Raw genomic sequence first — 20,563 nt, forward strand, 5'->3', positions numbered from 1 at the left:
TGTTAATATCAAAGACCCACTTCTAGAGAGACTATTATAATATTCTTCTTAATCATACCCAACTAAGGTATACAACCTCATTTTCTTCAAAAAACACAAAGTTTCTATTAAATAACTTTTCTACAACCTACGTAGATGATGCACAACATGCTTAAACTTTCTGTTTTGCTTAAATATTTCTATTTCTTGAACAACCTAGTCATTTTAGGGCAAAAAATTTACCACACAAAATACCTTCTTATGTAAAATTGCTTTCCTTTTCACTGTCTTTATCAAAAATACCACTTTATATCTTTAACTTTCTTACGTCTCTTATTTCCTGGTTTCTTTTACCTTGTTTTATACATAACTTTTAAGGAAGCTTTGAATTAAACAAAGATATTTACCTTTTAATAAGAACATTTAAAAAATGTTTTCCTGTATTTTTAAGTTGGAAATTATCCAGCTACTTAATATCCGTTGATAACCTTAGATCCTCAACCATATGGCAAGTCTCTTTACAAGCATTTATTCCATTACATTTACCATATTAATTTATTTAATGTTTTACCTAGTGGTTTTTGTTGTTGTTGTTGTTTTGTTTGTTTGTTTGTTTGTTTGTTTGTTTGTTTGTTTTGAGACGGAGTCTTGCTCTGTCGCCCAGGCTGGAGTGCAGTGGCCGGATCTCAGCTCACTGCAAGCTCCGCCTCCCGGGTTTACGCCATTCTCCTGCCTCAGCCTCCGGAGTAGCTGGGACTACAGGCGCCCGCCACCTCGCCCGGCTAGATTTTTGTATTTTTAGTAGAGACGGGGTTTCACCGTGTTAGCCAGGATGGTCTCGATCTCCTGACCTCGTGATCCGCCCGTCTCGGCCTCCCAAAGTGCTGGGATTACAGGCTTGAGCCACCGCGCCTGGCCTGTTTGTTTTTCTTGAGATGGTTTCACTCTTCATGACCAGGCCAGAGTGCACTGGTGTGGTCCTGGCTCACTGCAACCTCTGCCTCCCCAGTTCAAGCGATTCTCCTGCTCCAGCCTCCTGAGTAGCTGGCATTACAGGTGCCCACCACCATGCCCAGCTAATTTCGGTATTTTTAGTAGAGACGGGGTTTCACCATGTTGGCCAGGCTGGTCTCGAACTCCTGACCTCTGGTGATATGCCTGCCTCAGCCTCCCATAGTGCTGGGATTACAGATGTTAGCCACCGTGCCCTGCCTTTACCTAGATTATGTATGAAAACTTTGATAGTCATTATTTAAAGTGAATTCCCTATTAATCATTTTTATAGCTGTGAATTTCAGATGTTAATTGAGACTCTTAAGGTTAAATATAAGGGTATTTTTACCAATAACTCAGAAGTTAGCTGTTTTCATTAAACTAAGATATTTCGTGTCCTATTTATCAAAAATTGCACAAGCAAAGATCATTCTGTCTTGGGCTGTGTTTTGTGGTTTTATAACCCTTATGGCAAATCTTCCAGTATTCTGCAGGAATAATCATGAAATCACTCAATAAACAAATGCAAACAAAAATGCTAATAATTCTCACAACATTTCTAATATTATTTTGCCAATAATTTGAAAGTCAGTTTATTTATAAAAAATTTTACTTAAGTCACATGAACTTGAAAAAACATATGACTAGTCTTTTTTATTGATAAAATGGTTGATTTATGCACTTTTATTTTTCTTTAGGACAATGAATTATAGCTCTGTATTTATAGTAGAGAAACATTGTGTACACAGCACATAAATATGTAAACCTATTAGGCATGCTGACAGAAGTATGTCTTATAGATTCATAAGACCTCTTGTTTTTCCTATCCTAGACTTTTAAATGTTTTGTCTTTTTATTTTTGTTTATTTTTAATATTTGTCTTTTTATTTTTATTTTTGTTTTTGGGGAACAGGTGGTGTTTGGTTACATGGATAAGTTCTTTAGTAGTGATTTCTGAGATTTTGGTGTACCCATCATCTGAGCACTGTACGCTGACCAATGTGTTGTATTTTATCTTTCACCCATTTCCTACCCTTTCCCCCAAGTCCCCAAAGTCCATTGTATCATTCTTATGCCTTTGCATCCTCATAGCTTACCTCCCACTTATCAGTGAGAACATATGATGTTTGATTTTCTGTTCTTCAGTTAATTCACTTAGAATTATGATCTTTAGTTTCATCTACGTTGCTATGAATGCCATTTTTATGTTCCTTTTTATGGGTGAGTAGTATCCATGGCATAAATGTGGTCTAGGGAACTACTGAAAGTAGGTGGGATAGAGACATGGGTGAGAGTGGATAATTCTTATTCTCTAGGTCCTCCCTGCTTCATGGGTGCAAGCTGCTTTGGCACCAATGGGCGGCACCTGCCAAGGTTGCCAGGACTCAGGGATGCAAGGACAGAAGAAGGAAAGAGGACACTCCTCCTTCTCTCCCTCACATACTCTGGGTGTATCTGCTAGGAAGAGAAGGGAACCAGGCATGCCTGCTCCCCTCTTTCTAAATGGGTAGCCATTCGTCTTCAGTCTGTGCCCCTTTCAAATGCATCCTGAAACCCTGGGACTCCTTTGAAAAAAACATCTTTTTCTTTCTCCTCCTCTGTCCTCTCTTCACAGATAGGTAATTGTGTCTCCATACTGTGGGACACTTTCCTCAGATGCATTCTCCAAACTGGAAAAAATTAATTTCCCAAACCTGAAACTGGTTGGCTTAGCATTGGGCTCAGGGGAAGGGAACCCAGAAGGCCAATACGCTGGCAAAAAGTTCTTGTTGTTGTTGTTGTTGTTGTTGTTGTTTTACCAGTTGGGCTTTTGACTTCCCTCTCCCTGTGCAAACTGGTAAAAGGCCTTGGGACTTTTGAGCTGTCCTTACCCCTCCTCTTGTTTCATTTTGACACATGTTTTCTAATAACCTGCTGTGTCTCTTCTCACCTTCAGCCATCAAACTTTGAATGGTCATGTAGTTGGAGCCTCGGACATTGGCCGTTTCTGCCAGGGACCCTTAGATAGGCCTCTGAGGGGACTCTGAGTGCTGTTTTCCCCAAACTGCCCCTGATAGCAGGAAACAGTATCCTTATTCTAACGGTAGTTAGATGTACTTCCTTAGAAGGAGCTGAGTAAAAAGGGGTCATCAGAGAACCTCCCACCAGCCTGCGCACTGGGAGGAGTGTGCACTAGGGTGGAGACTTGGAATTTTGCGGTGGGGGGTGCCTGGCCCCTTCCCTTCCTGAGTGGAACCTGGAATTCAATCTCTGAAGTGGGATGCCTATGCTAGCAGGACTCTTGCACTGCTGAGGGGTCCTGGTTCCCCTTTATCCTTTTTGCTTAATAAATTCCATTTTTCTAACCCCCCAAAGTGTCTATGAACCTAATGTTTCATGATCATGTGATAAGGACCCCGTCTTTAGCTGAACTAAGAAACAATGTTTCCCTTAATTGAATTTTCCAGTCTGGAATGTTTTGTGTTGCTCATTTATGCCTCATCATGCATTACCTGATGAAGAATCACCACAACAAAAAAGACGTTTATTTTATTTATTTATTTATTTATTTTTTTGAGATGGAGTCTTGCTGTGTTTCCCAGGCTGGAGTGTAGTGGTGAGATCTCAGCTCATCTATAACCTCCACCTCCCAGTTTCAAGCTATTCTCCTGCCTCAGCCTCCCAAGTAGCTGGGATTACAGGTGTGTGCCACATGCCCAGCTAATTTTAGCATTTTAATAGAGACAGGGTTTCACCATGTTGGCCAGGCTGGTCTCAAACTCCTGACCTCAGGTGATCTGCCTGCCTCAGCCTGCCAAAGTGCTGGTATTACAGCCGTGAACCACTATGCACAGCCAAAAAAGATAGTTCTTTAAATTTTATTTCAAGATGATTCATTGAAATAATTTTAATGCTTTTATTTCTAACACTTGATGCTAGTGCTGGCTTTTTATTGAAGAAATATTGATTGAGCATTTAATAGCACTTATTATTTGGAACATATGTAGAAAATGATTCCTGCTTTCTTGTTATTTATAGTCTAAAGGAAACCTGTGTAACCCCCTTTACAAAAAAAAAAAAAAAGATTATATTTGTTTATATCTACCTTATAAAAATAATTTCAAGCAGATTTGACATTCTTGAATAATTTCTATATTTATTTTTGGTTTGATTCTCCATGATTGTGAGAGAATAAAGATCAAAAAAACTGTTTTATATTCTGGTCTGAAAAAAGTTGTGTTGACAATTTTTTTAACTTAGAAGTTTCAAGTTTTATGTCTTCAGTTGTATTTTTAAAGATACTATTTTTTTGAACTTACAATTTTTACTGAAATTGACCCTTTAGAAATCACTACTAGCTAGGGATAAAATTTTTGTAATTTACTCATTCATTATTAGTCTTATTACTTGGTCAATTATTCAATACTTTGTGTTGGAATATTTTGTGAAACATTTAGATTTTAAATAATTTTGGTGTATTTCTAAGGGAATGATTTTGAAACGTGAGATATAATTAATAAATTGCAATGGTGGGGGCACACCCAAGATGGCTGAATAGGAACAGCTCCAGCCTCCAGCTCTCAGCATGAGCTGACACAGAAGATGGGTGATTTCTGCATTTTCAACTGAGGTACTGGGTTCATCTTACTGGGGCATGTTGGACAGTCACTGCTGGTCAGTGGGTGCAGCCCAACCAGCGAGAGCTGAAGCAGGGCAAGGCATCACCTCACCTGGGAAGCGCAAGGGGGAAGGGAATCCCTTTTCCTAGCCAAGGGAAACTGAGAAACACAACACCTGGAAAATCGGGTAACTCCCTAACTACTGCGCTTTACCAAGGGCCTTAGCAAACGGCACACCAGGAGATGATATCCCACACCTGACCTGGAGGGTCCCACGCCCACGGAGTCTCCCTCATTGCTAGCACAGCAGTCTCAGATCTAACTGCAAGGCAGCAGTGAGGCTCGGGGAGGGGTACCTTCCATTGCTGAGGCTTAAGTAGGTAAACAAAGCCGCTGGGAAGCTCGAACTGTGTGAAGCCCACTGCAGCTCAAGGAGGCCTACCTGCCTCTGTAGACTCCACCTCTGGGGACAGGGCATAGCTAAACAAAAATCAGCAGAAACCTCTGCAGAAACCTGTCTGAAAGCTTTGAAGAGAGCAGTGGCTCTCCCAGCACGGAGGCTGAGATCTGAGAATGGACAGACTGCCTGCTCAAGTGTGTTCCTGACCCCAGGAGTAGCCTAACTGGGAGTCATTCCCCACTAGGTGCAGACTGACATCTCACACCTCACATGGCAGGGATACACCCCTGAGACAAAGCTTCCAGAGCAAGAATAGACAGCAACACTCACTGTTCAGCAATATTCTATATTCTGCAGCCTCTGGTGCTGATACCCAGGCAAGCAGGGTCTGGACTGGATGTCAAGCAATCTCCAACAGACCTACAGCTGAGAGTCCTGACTGTTAGAAGGAAAACTAACAGAAAGGACACCCACACCAAAACCCCGTCAGTATGTCACCATCATCAAAGGCCAAAGACAGATAAAACCACAAAGATGGGGAAAAAAGCAGTACAGAAAAGTTGCAAATTCGAAAAATCAGAGCGCATCTCTCCCTCCAAAGGAACGCAGCTCATCACCAGCAATGGAACAAAACAGGATGGAGAATGACTTTGATGAGAGAAGAAGGCTTCAGTTGATCAGACTTCTCAGAGCTAAAGGAGGAACTACATAACCAGAGAAAAGAAACTAAAAACCTTGAAAAAAGATTTGATGAATGACTAACTAGAATAACCAATGTAGAGAAGTCCTTAAAAGAACTGATAGAGATGAAAACCATAACACGAGAACTACGTGACAAATGCACAAGCTTCAGTAACCGACTCAATCAACTGGAAGAAAGAGTATCAATGATTGAAGATCAAATGAATGAAATGAAGTGAGAAGAGAAGTGTCGAGAAAAAAGAGGTAAAAAGAAATGAACAAAGCCTCTAAGAAATATGGGATTATGTGAAAAGACCAAATCTACGTCTCATTGGTGTGCCTGAAAGTGACAGAGAAAATGGAACCAAGTTGGAAAACACTCTGCAGGATATCATCCAGGAGAACTTCCCCAACCTAGTAAGGCAGGCCAACATTCAAATTCAGGAAATACAGAGAACACCACAAAGATACTCCTCCAGAAGAGCAACTCCAAGACACATAATTGTCAGATTCACCAAAGTTGAAATGAAGGAAACATGTTAAGGGCAGCCAGAGACAAAAGTCACGTTACCCACAAATGGAAGCCCATCAGACTAACAGCAGATCTCCTGGCAGAAACTCTCCAAGCCAGAAGAGAGTGGGGGCCAATACTCAACATTCTTAAAGAAAAGAATTTTCAACTCAGAATTTCATATCCAGCCAAACTAAGTTTCATAAGTGAAGGAGAAATAAAATCCCTTACAGACAAGAAAATGCTTAGAGATTTTGTCCCCACCAGGCCTGTGCTACAAGAGATCCTTAGGGAAACACTAAACATGGAAACGAACAACAGGTACCAGCCATTGCAAAAACATGTCAAAATGTAAAGTCCATCAATGCTAGGAAGAAACTGCATCAACTAGTGAGCAAAATAACCAGCTAATATAATGACAGGATCAATCCACACATAACAATACTATCCTTAAATGTAAATGGACTAAATGGTCCAATTAAAAGACACAGACTGGCAAATTGGATAAAGAATCAAGACCCATCAGTTTGCTGTATTCAGGAGACCCATCTCACATGCAGAGACACACATAGGCTCAAAATAAAGGGATGGAGAAAGATCTACCAAGCAAATGGAAAACAAAAAAAAGCAGGGGTTGCAATCCTAGTCTCTGGTAAAACAGACTTTAAACCATCAAAGATCAAAAGAGACAAAGAAGACCATTACATAATGGTAAAGGGATCAATTCATCAGGAAGAGCTAACTATCCTAAATATATATGCACCCAATACAGGAGCACCCAGATTCATAAAACAAGTCCTTAGAGACTTACAAAGAGACTTAGACTCCCATACAATAATAATGGGAGACTTTAACACCCCACTGTCAACATTAGACAGATCAACAAAACAGAAAGTTTAGGATATCCAGGAATTGAACTCAACTCAACTCTGCACCAAGCGGACCTAATAGACATCTACAGAACTCTCCACCCCAAATCAACAGAATATACATTTTTCTCAGCACCACATCACACTTATTCCAAAATTGGCCACATAGTTGGAAGTAAAGCACTCCTCAGCAAATGTACAAGAACAGAAATTATAACAAACTGTCTCTCAGACCACAGTGCAATCAAACTAGAACTCACGACTAAGAAACACACTGAAAACCACTCACCTACATGGAAACTGAACAATCTGCTCCTGAATGACTACTGGGTACATAATGAAATGAAGGCAGAAGTAAAGATGTTCTTTGAAACCAATGAGAACAAAGATACAGCATACCAGAATCTCTGCGACACATTTAAAGCAGTATGTAGAGGGAAATTTATACCACTAAATGCCCACAAGAGAAAACAGGAAAGATCTAAAGTTGACTCCCTAACATCACAATTAAAAGAACTAGAGAAGCAAGAGCAAACTCATTCAAAAGCTAGTAGAAGGCAAATAACTAAGGTCAGAGCAGAACTGAAGGAGATAGAAACACAAAAAACCCTCCAACAAATCAATGAATCTAGGAGCTGGTTTTTTGAAAAGATCAACAAAATTGATAGACCTGCTAGCAAGACCAACAAAGAAACGAGAGAAGAGTCAAATAGACTGAAATAAAAAATGATAAAGGGGATATCACCTCCGACCCCACAGAAATCCAAACTACTATCAGATAATACTATAAACACCTCTATGCAAATAAACTAGAAAACCTAGAGGAAATGGATAATTTCCTGGACACTTACACTCTCCCAAGACTAAACCAGGAAGAAGTTGAATCCCTGAATAGACCAATAGCAGGCTCTGAAATTGTGGCAATAATCAATAGCCTACAAACCAAAAAAAGTCCAGGACCAGATGTATTCACAGCCAAATTCTACCAGAGTTACAAGGAGGAGTTGGTACCATTCCTTCTGAAACTATTTCAATGAATAGAAAAAGGGGGAATCCTCCCTAACTCATTTTATGAGGCCAACATCATCCTGATACCAAAGCCTGACAGAGATACAACAAAAAAAGAGAATTTTAGACTAATATCCCTGATGAACATCGATGCAAAAATCCTCAATAAAATACTGGCAAACCGAATCCAGCAGCACATCAAAAAGCTTATCCACTATGATCAAGTGGGCTTCATCCCTGGGATGCAAGGCTGGTTCAACATATGCAAATCAATAAATGTAATCCAGCATATAAACAGAATCAAAAACAAAAGCCACATGATTATCTCCATAGATGCAGAAAAGGCCTTTGACAAAATTCAGCAGCCCTTCATGCTAAAAACTCTCAATAAATTCGGTATTGATGGAACGTATTTCAAAATAATAAGACCTATTTATGACAAACCCATAGCCAATATCATAATGAATGGGCAAAAACTGGAAGCATTTCCCCTTGAAAACTGGCACAAGACAGGGATGCCCTCTCTCACCACTCCTATTCAACATAGTGTTGGAAGTTCTGGCTAGGGCAATCAGGCAAGAGAAAGAAATCAAGAGTATTCACTTACGAAAAGAAGTCAAATTGTCCCTGTTTGCAGATGATATGATTGTATATTTAGGAAACGCCATCATCTCAGCCCAAAATTTCCTTAAGCTGATAAGCAACTTCAGCAAAGTCTCAGTATACAAAATCAATGTGGAAAAATCACAAGCATTCTTATACACCAATAACAGACAAACAGAGAGCCAAATCATGAATGAACTCCCATTCACAACAGCTTCAAAGAGAATAAAATACCTAGGAATCCAACTTACAAGGGATGAAAAGGACCTCTTCAAGGAGAACTACAATCCACTGCTCAGTGAAATAAAAGAGGACACAAACAAATGGAAGAACATTCCATGCTCATGGATAGGAAGAATCAATATTGTGAAAATGGCCATACTGCCCAAGGTAATTTATAGATTCAATGTCCATCCCCATTAAGCTACCAATGACTTTCTTCACAGAATTGGGAAAAACTGCTTTAAAGTTCATATGGAACCAAAAAAGAGCCCACATTGCTAAGACAATCCTAAGACAAAACAACAAAGCTGGAGGCATCATGCTACATGACTTCAAACTATACTACAAGGCTACAGTAACCAAAACAGCATGGTACTGGGACCAAAACAGAGATATAGACCAATGGAACAGAACAGACTCCTCAGAAATCATACCACGAATCTACAGCTATCTGATCTTTGACAAACCTGAGAAAAACAAGAAATGGGGAAAGGATTCCCTATTTAATAAATGGTGCTGGGAAAATTGGATAGCCATAAGTAGAAAGCTGAAACTGGATCCTTTCCTTACTCCTTATACGAAAATTAATTCAAGATGGATTAGAGACTTAAATGTTAGACCTAAAACCATAAAAACCCTAGAAGAAAACCTAGGTAATACCATTCAGGACATAGGCATGGGCAAGGACTTCATGTCTAAAACACCAAAAGCAATGGCAACAAAAGCCAAAATTGACAAATGGGATCTAATCAAACTAAAGAGCTTCTGCATAGCAAAAGAAACTACCATCAGAGTGAACAGGCAACCTACAGAATGGGAGAAAAGTTTTGCAATCTACTCATCTGACAAAGGGCTAATATCCAGAACCTATCAAATTTACAAGAAAAAAACAACCCCATCAAAAATGGACAAAGGCTATGAGCAGACACTTCTCAAAAGAAGACATTCATACAGCCAGCAGACACATGAAGAAATGCTCATCATTGTTCGCCATCAGAGAAATGCAAATCAAAACCACAAGGAGATACCATCTGACACCAGTTAGAATGGCAATCATTAAAAAATCAGGAAACAGATGCTGGAGAAGATGTGGAGAAATAGGAACAGTTTTACACTGTTGGTGGGACTGTAAACTAGTTCAACCATTGTGGAAAACAGTGTGGCGATTCCTCAAGGATCTAGAACTAGAAATACCATTTGACCCAGCCATCCCATTACTGGCGATATGCCCAAAGGGTTATAAGTCATGCTGCTATAAAGACACATGCACACATATGTTTATTGCAGCACTATTCACAATAGCAAAGATTTGGAACCAACCCAAATGTCCATCAGTGACAGACCGGATTAAGAAAATGTGGCACATATACACCATGGACTACTATGCAGCCATAAAAAAGGATGAGTTCATGTCCTTTGTAGGGACATGGATGCAGCTGGAAACCATCATTCTCAGCAAACTATCACGAGAACAGAAAACCAAATACCGCATGTTCTCACTCATAGGTGAGAATTGAACAATGAGATCACTTGAACACCAGAAGGGGAACATCACACAATAGAGTCCTATTGTGTGGAGGGGGGAGGGGGGAGGGATAGCATTACCAGATATACCTAATGTAAATGACGAGTTAATGGGTGCAGCACACCAACATGGCACATGTATACATATGTAACAAACCTGCACATTGTGCACATGTACCCTAGAACTTAAAGTATAATAAAAAAAAAAAAAGAAAAAATATATATAATCTGGCCAGGCACAGTGGCTCACAACTGTAATCCCAGCACTTTGGGAAGCCAAGGTGTGCGGATCACGAGGTCAGGAGATCAAGATCATCCTAGGTGACACGGTGAAACACTGTTTATACTAGAAAATACAAAAAATTAGCCGGGCGTGGTGGTGGGCACCTGTATTCTCAGCTACTGGGGAGGCTGAGGCAGGAGAACAGCATGAACCCAGGAGGTGAGCCGGCTTGCAGTGAGCCAAGATGGTGCCACTGTACTCCAGCCTGGGTGACAGACTGAGATTCTGTCACAAATATATATATATATATATATATATATATACACACACGCATATATACACATGTGTGTGTATATATATGTATAATCAATATACTGTTTGATGGAAAATACAGCTAATGGGTCACAAATAAAGTGTAATCTGCAAATTCACATACCAATTATGCCATTATCAATATCAATATGATTAAGCAGTTCTTTATGACCATACCCAGGGGTGCACCACAACTCACTCAAACACATTAGCAACTCTACATTTTCAGGCATCATGTTGGTAGTTTGAAATTGACCATGATGGAAATATTCGCCCTGGTTAAAACTTTCGACGACTAAAAATCGAAACTTTTTTTCTTTTTTCTTTCTTTCTTTTCTTTTCTTTCTTTTTCTGCAAAACAGATTGTCAAACATTCACCATTTTCAATTTTAAGTTCTCACTCCTTGAGACTGATAGAATGAAAATTTTGATTACATGCACATTGTACGGAGATGAGAAGAAAGTTAAATATTTGAATTTACTGTGCTAAAAGGAATTTAGTATATATTTTGAAAACGGTTACAATGTTACAAATGAGTTCTAAATATTTCACATTCATGATCACAAGCACCCTTGGAGGAAGGCATTATTAATTAATTATTTTACAGGGAATCAAACACAAGTTCATAAAGGTTAAATAACCAAGGATTATTCTTTTCTTCATTGAAAAAATATATATTCTTATAGTGCCCGATATAATTTTTTAATATATGTGTACATTTTGAAATGACTAAATCAACTTAATTAACATATCCATTACCTCATATGCCTACATTTTTGTGGTGAAAACATTTAAAATCTATTTTTGACTACTAAGATTAATTGCCTCCCTATGTCAAAAATATACTTGAGGGATACTTTTTCCTACCTCATTCTTGGGAAAAAGGATAATTGAACAGAAGTTGATAACCAGTTCTCTATATTTTAACAATAAAAGTAATTCAATTTAAAAATAGAGTTTTGGGTTGTATTAGATTAAGCATAAGGAAAAATACTCTCAATAGTAAAAGGGTTTGCGAAATCCAGTTCACTCAGTTTTTTTAGCACATAAGGCCTGACTTTACATATAAACCTCAAGAAAAATTTGATTTTTTTAATCTCCTTTTAAATCTAGTAATTTTGTGATATGGCTGGGTATTTTTAGAAAGAAACACATTTGATATGAGGAATTGAAGGAATACACTTGTCATGCATGATAAAATTTTATTAAGTTTCATTTTAGTTACAGGCAAGCCATTAAAAATAAGATATGGAAAACTAAACATTTCTACTCAATTTTTTTTTTCTAATTTACTTTTATTTCCTTAGGGTGAAGTTTAGCTCAATAAATTATCTCTTGAGCATAATGGCATACGCTTCCACATTGCTGACAGTTTTACATATAGTTTTGTGAATCTCCTTCTCGCTATCTTCAAGAAGTTGACAATTTACACACACCACACACACACACAATACACAACTCTGACAATCCGCTTTTTTTTTTTTTTTTTTTTTTTTGAGACGGAGTCTGACTCTCACCCAGGTTGGAGTGCAGTGGCGCGATCTCGCCTCACTGCAAGCTCTGCCTCCCAGGTTCACGCCATTCTCCTGCCTCAGCCTCCCCTGCAGCTGGGACTACAGGTGTCCACCACCATGCCCGGCTAATTTTGCTTTTGTAGTTTTAGTAGAGATGGGGTTTCACCGTGTTAGCCAGGATAGTCTCGATCTCCTTACCTCGTGTTCCACCCGCCTCTGCCTCGCAAAGTGCTGGGGTTACAGGAGTGAGCCATCGCACCCGGCCAACTCTAACAAACTTTCTTATTTGAAGGTTTGCACAGTCCAAGTGATATATTAGGTCAACCAAATAATTTTTTAAAGCTGTGGCTTATTAAACTTTAAATGAAGTTTCAGAAACCTTAAGAGACTAAATGTGAGCGTTTTAAAAATTAAATGAATAAAAATTTCATATAGAAGGAAAACAGGTAGATAATATTCAAAATAAGCCAGATGCAAAATAACATCCTGCTTAAATGTTTTCAAAACTGTATTGCTTATTATAATTATCTATAATTCTAGATGTGAAAAGAATTGAATAAAATTTTGTGCATGTGATATGTTTTTGCACACATGCAGGTGTATTCCCTAAAATAAACTGCAAATGAACTGTGAAGCTTTAGTACCAAGAAGTATTGGCCTTCAAGCAAGATTCAAATACTAATTATTTGTTAAGTGAATAAAACATCTTCCATATGCCAGTTCATGGCTAGGCATTGGGGAACTCCAATGTTTCTACCCGTATGGAACTTAGAGTACATTAGACTAAAAATGTTCTTTAATGTCCATGTCTTCATTTATTTTTGAACAAAAATTTACTAGTAAATTAAGAATATATATTTGATTCATAGACCTAGGCTTGAAGATGTGCAAATAAATTCAAGCATTCCCATTGAAGGTGTTTGGAAAATAATGTGCAGTTTTCCACACAGATGATTACCTAGCAAAATATACACATGTAGATAGATAGATAGATAGATAGATAGATAGATAGATAGATAATAGATAGATCAATTGATCTTGGAAAAAGGACAGGGCCAATTTTCAAAATGGAATATTATTAAAAAGTAGATATTTTTCTTTTATATTAAGAGCCCAAACCCAAGCTTTCCAAAGGAATCACAGTATGTTCTGTGTGTCAACACTCAGTTGTCTTATTATAAAATACTTTATTGTCTTAACAATTTGGTTTATTAAATTTTATCTTCAGAATAGTCTTTATTCTAAGACACAATTATTAAATGTTATATAGTTTATGCCCCTTTTGTTTAAAAATTTTAAGCCTAAATACATTTTCTCTAACTTTAAGCTAAATAGTACTAAGAAGACAGCAGCAGCATTCAGCTTAGAGTGTTAGGTGAGATTTGGAGAGTTAGGCAATTTGGAATACATGATGCAATTTTATTATATGAAAGTGACTCATTATTTCATCACTGAGTATGATTTCTGGAATTGTTATTTGGAAGTAAATGTGTGAGGTAAATACTCTTTGGAAAACATAAATCATTGCTCACCGTAGCTTGATCATCCTGAATAATAAATAAATGTAAGACTGATTTAAAGGTAATTGAAATAGTACACTTTTTCTTCATTAGTAATGAAGATACATTAAAATATAGTCTAAAATATAAAAAATGAGTTATACAATTAATTAAGAAGTACCCAGGAGGAAACACACTATCAAGCATAAACCAATTCCTGTCCATAAAATTAATTTAGTATTAAGGAAACCAACATCTAGTGAACATGTGCTATGTGCTGGAACAGTGGGCTTAGAGAGAACATAGTAGCTCCTGACCTTAAGTTGCTTATGAAAGTGAAACAAATACAGCAAAAATGTCCCCTAGAATCCATTCTCTCCTTCATTTCAATAAAGAAATGCCCGGCCGGGCACGGTGGCTCAAGCCTGTAATCCCAGCACTTTGGGAGGCCGAGACGGACGGATCACGAGGTCAGGAGATCCAGACCATCCTGGCTAACACAGTGAAACCCCGTCTCTACTAAAAATACAAAAAAAAAAAAAAAAAAAAAAAAAAAAAAAAAAAAAACTAGCTTGGCGAGGTGGTGGGCGCCTGTAGTCCCAGCTACTCGGGAGGCTGAGGCAGGAGAATGGCGTAAACCCGGGAGGCGGAGCTTGCAGTGAGCTGAGATTTGGCCACCGCACTCCAGTCTGGGCCACAAAGCAAGACTCCGTCTCAAAAAAAAAAAAAAAAAAAAAAGAAATGCCCACAAATTTTTAACTGGACAGATGGCTTCCTTTGTCGAGATTACTTTTTCTTGCCTTTCTGTAACTAAATACTAGACAGGAGTATGAAGGCAGGTGAAGTGTGTAACTTAAAGCACGGAGCTACCTGCCCTGTCATTTCTCTTCCTTCTCCTCCCATAGGATAGAATGTCAACAAGGTAATGACCCAGCTTCAACCATGTATAAAAGGACAACAGTTGGGTGACGCCGGAGCAAACAAGATGAAATAAACCTGAATGACTACAAGGGGTAGAGCTGCTCCACCAGCCTCCTCCATTCACTTCTAGGATATTGCACAATAAAGAAACCTAAATCTTATTTGAGTCATCACATTTTAAGAGCTCTTTGTTATCACAATTTAGCCAATCCCTGATACAATAAATAAGCACACAGTTATTATTGTACCCTAGATATTCCCTGACAGTTTTGCTTGTCAATTAGTCCTCAATTTCTGTAAAAGGCAACTCCATTATTCAAATTCTTTAGGCCAAAAACTTAGAGTCATCTTTCACTCCTCACTGTGTCTCACATACCATTTCCAGTTCAATCCATTAGCAAATACTATTGGCTGAGCTTTCAAAATAGTTCCTAAATTTGACCATTTCTTACCACCTCCAATTTTTTGGACAATTACCTTAGTCCAAGTCATTATCTGCCTCTTTGACTATTTAATAGCTTTCTAGCTAACATGTGTGCTTGTTACCAGAGAGTTTATTCTCCATAGCTGGAAGAGAGTCCTTTATTTGCCGCAACTTAGAGTATGCTGCTCTTCTGCTCAAATCTTCCTGTGGATTCCCATCTTGATTTAAAAAAATAATAATGAAAGTTCTTAGAATGGGCTACCATACCATCAGAGCTCAGTTATATAATTGGTTTTGTTACTTAACTCTCCTACCCCGACCCCTGCAATGACTCACCCCACCTATGCCACACTGGCTTCCATACTGCTTATTGAACATGCCAACCATAATCCTGACTCAGAGCTTTGCATATTTATTCCCTCTGCATAAAATGCTCTTTTCCCCAGATATTAGTGCTGCCTATTGCCATCTCATTGATATCTCTGCTCAAAGTTCAACTTACAGAGGCCTTCCCTGAGCACCTTACATAACACAGCAATCTCTTCCCCATCTCACATGTCACTCTATCCCCTTGCCATGCTTTGGTTTTCATATCCATTATTATCTCCAGGTTTTGTGTGTGTGTGTGTGTGCATGTGTGTGTGCATGTATACCCACAAATTTTTAAAAATAAATTGTGAGCTATCAATTGAATGTTATAAACTTTAGCTATTTGGTCTCAATTGTCTTGCAGAGAAATGACCACAAGCCTAAAAGCCATAAATCCTGGGAGTTTATTCCTTATATAAACACACTATAAATATTTGTTTATTTTTTAAATTTTGTATTTTCCCCATTAGGATATAAGCACCATGTTAATAAAACTTCGTATTCTGTCTGGAATGATTTTTATGCAAAATAAGCATTTCATGAATGATTAAATTAGAGAAATGAAATGAACAAAACCCAATCTGACCAATGTGCTTATAGAGAGGAACACAGAGGATGTTAGGAATTTCACAGACAAGAGTCCAGCCCAGTGAGACGGTGTCAGAGCAGGCTTCTTAGAAGATCCAACTTCTACATCAACTCTGAAGAGCAGTAGTGCTTCAGTACATATATGCCAGGCAGAGGAAAATGTACAAGTCAAACGGACAAGAGAGCATTTGAGGAGGTTGAACGAGAGCTATGAAGTGGTGAGTGCAGAATCTAGTAGGGAAGGAGAGCAGATCAATGGGTAACAGTCCACTCCCACGTGCCAGACACAGGACTTAATGCTTGACATATATTAAGTGACGAATGAGGAAGAAACGACTAAAAAGTTTAGAGAATTTCCTAAAGATTACTTAGCTGGTTATATGGCAGAATCAGAATTCAAGTTCATGTCTGCCAAGTTCCAAAATCTAGCTCTCTTCATTTCACTGTAGTCTTCCATCCTAAGGCATCTGAAGTTATACCATGGGAAGATATTGAAAAACATTGAGTAGGGGGTTGGACATGAACACATTTCTCCTTTTAAAAGATCTTGCTCATGGTCATGTAGAGAATGTAGAAAGTCAAGTAAACCTAGAGACAGGAAGACCTATAAGAATTGTTGGGAAAATTCAGGCAAGAAGTTATGAATTCCTCAATTAAAGCAGTAGCACACAGGGACACATGATTTTGATAGGTTAATAGACTGAATAGGATTTGTGCAACAGATTTTTGAAATAACTCCTGGATTTCTAGTGTAGGAAAATGTTAGGGAGAAAAATAGGTGTCATCCACAAAGTTGGGGAATGAAGTAGGTAATGTATACAGAGAGTATTATCTCAAACAGTTCAATCTGGTCACAGAGCCACCTAATGCATAGATCTGGAATAAACTCCCAAGACTCACGATGTTTAGGTTTGTGGTCATTTCTCTGCAAGACAATTGGACTACATGGCTAAAGTTTATAACGTAAAACACAGAGAGACAAGAGGCATAAAGCTAGTTCAGGAATCTAGTTATGTCTGGAAAAGTCTATACTTCGTAAGAACAGGAAACAGCAGGTACTGTTACAGAAAATACTGAACTATATAATTTGCATAAAAAACAAACCCTAAAACTAATTACTCATAACAATATAATGTCATATGTGTTGGAGTAAGCCTTTTGTCTTCCAATGTTACTTACCCTATAAGAGCTGTCTTTTTAAGAGAAGAAAGAAGAAAGGTGTTTTCCAAGAAAAAGAAGTAAAAACAGCATTTAAAAAAATTAACTTATCCCAAGAAGATGCTAATGGTGGTGAAATATCAAAAACAAGCAAAGGTAATAGCAAATGATAAAGCTGTTTGCAAAATGCATCACAAGAAAAATATGTAGACATTTCAAACATTTACTTAGCAAAAGAACGGTAAAAGAGACATCCAATTGGCAGCTCACAATTTAGGTTTACAAATACACTAAGGATACTAGAGTGGGACCACGTATACAATAATGTATTCCCTTTTAATTTGAAAGCATTGTGGTATGAGAGAAGTTATTGTACTGAGACTTCAAAAGATAAAATGTGGTATCTTCTAAGATTATTTTAAGTGAGAAATAAGCACAGTATGAAACCATTTCCTCTCTCCAAAATGCTGGTTTGATTTAAGTAGTATCTGTTTTCCTTTATTCCTTTAGAATTACAAATCTAACTACAAAAAAAAAAAAAAAAAAAAAAATCAGTGTTCTGTGACACCAACTCAGAATAAGCATTGGGGAACCCAATGCAATTCCCAAATCTTGAACATCAGAAAGTGTACAAACAGAAATCACAAAATATATCAAGGATACCTTTCATACTGTGACAAGGAATGTAATTAACAGAATAATAAGCACTACAGTGAAATTTACTTGCCTATTGTTGATCTGTATTTGCATTAGATTTAAATGTCAGCCTTTACAGAAATTTTTCTGCTTCTAATTTATCACCACTATTTAAGAGACATTTCTTTTGTAACATGGTCCTATATATGTGTGACGTGGAGGAGGAGCAACAATATCTGACATGTCGAACCTTAAACTAATCACATTTTACTTTCTGAAACAACCAACCACCTGGTCATATTAGCCCTTGAGTCATATGGCTTAAGGCAGTGGTTCTCAAACTTAGTCTCCAGACTTCTTTATGCTATTAAATATTAATGAAAACCTTAAGAAGCTTTTGATTATGTGTGTTACTTCTATGGATGCTTACTCTATTTGATATTAAAACAGAGAAATGTTTCAAATAGTTAATTCACTTAAAATAACAATAATAAATCTATTGCATGTTAAATAATACATTTTAATTAAATATTAAATACACTTTTAAAACAAAAAAGTTAATACAAAGCATGCCATTGTTTGACACTTTGGGGAAATCTAACTGATGTCTAGCTTAATAGAAGGACAGCTGTATTCTCTGTTTCTGCATTCAGTCTGCTGCTATACCACACACCGTGTGGCCTCTAAAAAAACTTCACTGCATACTCCTGAGAGAATGAGACAGAAAGACAGAAAAGTTAGTGTTATTATGAAAATAATTCTGACTTCAAGGATCCCCTAAAAGTGTCCCCGACCACACTTTTAGAACTGCTGCTTTAAGAATATTAGTCTGCATAAAATAAGAAGGAATTTTCAGTTTACTAAAAAGATTTCTCGTAAAGAATTTAAAAATAGTTATGAATATCTATATCCATGAAATCTGTTAAATATCCAAATTTACCATTTAATCTGATGCATGTAAAACAAGTACTTTAATTAGAAGAGAACAACTTTCATCAATCTTCCCCCTATGCCTGGTTTAGTCAGCAGAACACTACCTTCTCACTCTCACCTCTCAATTGAGCTTTCAGGAATGCATATCTGAATGTATATCTACTGTTAGGACAGAAATCTTGACTTGCACTCTTAAAGATGAAATAGCTCACTTTTTCTCATCTGAGAAAAATGGTACCACCATTTACTTAATTATTTACATAAACAACATACAGGTCATTCCTAATTTCCCTTTCTCTCACACCCACATCTAATCCACGAACTGCCAGATTATACCACACTTCCTTCATCGCCTACTCTGTCATCTTGGTCCAAGTCACCATTATATTTTGCTTGGATTACTGCTATGGCTTCCCAAGTAGTATTCCTTTTTCTCCCACCACTCTACAATCCATTTTTTCTTCCAAGATTATTAGTGGAATCCATTTTTCTACTCATAAAACATAAATCAGATTATGTCTCATCTCAACCGAAACTCCTCTAATGCTCACTAAATCTCTTAGAAAAGCAATCTACTTACAGGGTCCTGTGTATGACCTTGCCTCTGCCAACCATTCCAGTCTGATCTCATGTTTTCCATCTCTTTTAGCATGTCAAGCTTTTCCTCACCTTACTGCCTTTCTATTGCTGTTTAACTTCGTCTGGAATCCTCTATCCACACTTTTGTTGGTTCCTTCTTGTCATTCAGGTTTGAACTCAAATGCTACCTTCCCAGGGAATTCTACCCTGATCCACACAGTCATTGCCTCCGTGATTCCCTTTTATCACCCTATTTTATTTCATTTTTTTCATAGCACTTATTACCATCTGAAAGTATTATGCTTATTTCCATATATGGTTTTATTTTTTCCCTTGCCACTATCACCAGAATGTGAGCTCTAGAAGAAGCACTATACATGTATTGTTCACTATAATATCCTCAGTGTCCACTGAGACATAGTCATCACTGAGTAGGTACTTCTTGAATGCAAGAACTAATAAATAATCAAATGAATTCTGATAAAGGAGAATAAAGACTATATATTGTAAAAGGAAGTTCATTGTGTACTTTTTTTGCTATTATCTCTCTTTGAGGAATATACGAAGTTTCAAATGTTCATGGAACACACTTGTCAAAGTCACACCCTGCTTTATCTCTAGCACCCTTTCCGCTTGTAGAAACACACTATCTAAAAGAAGAGGAATGCCTGCTTTGTACAGATGTAACTCGTTACTCAGCACAAAGAAAAATTTCCAAAATATTTTTCCTATTTCATGTGCCTTTGGATACTAGAATTGATATAATAAATGATTTAAATTAATAGAATTAAATGAAAAGAAATTTCAAGAGTTTCCATACAAGTCATCTTAATTTTCTTTGAAAAGGATAATATGCAAAATGATGCTGAAAAACCATTGTGGCTTCTTTAAAGAATCATTTTTAATTCACTTGGGAGCTTTATCGTCAATACCTACAGTTACTGCTATTAATCTTGTTTTTCTTGTAAATTTGAATTTAATCATTGATAACATCCTTTACATGCTATACCACCAACC

The 20,563-nt window shown here is 37.6% G+C and overlaps 1 long non-coding RNA gene across 3 annotated transcripts in view; it reads right to left on the reverse strand.

The window, feature by feature from the left end:
- LOC115900286 overlaps positions 1 to 20,563 on the reverse strand; it is a 46,625-nt gene that overhangs the window by 4,050 nt on the left and 22,012 nt on the right. The window contains exon 4 of one of the 3 annotated variants that reach the window (XR_004059944.1): positions 15,197 to 15,501. The exons of 1 other annotated variant lie outside the window; for it this stretch is intronic. This is a non-coding gene — a long non-coding RNA (uncharacterized LOC115900286). Of the gene's footprint in view, positions 1 to 15,196; positions 15,502 to 18,625; positions 18,742 to 20,563 lie in introns of those variants that run through there. One more of the 3 variants, XR_004059945.1, reaches the window with a different exon arrangement.

The sequence above is a fragment of the Rhinopithecus roxellana genome, chromosome 11 (genome assembly GCF_007565055.1).
Source record: "Rhinopithecus roxellana isolate Shanxi Qingling chromosome 11, ASM756505v1, whole genome shotgun sequence".
NCBI classification, from domain to species: domain Eukaryota; kingdom Metazoa; phylum Chordata; class Mammalia; order Primates; family Cercopithecidae; genus Rhinopithecus; species Rhinopithecus roxellana.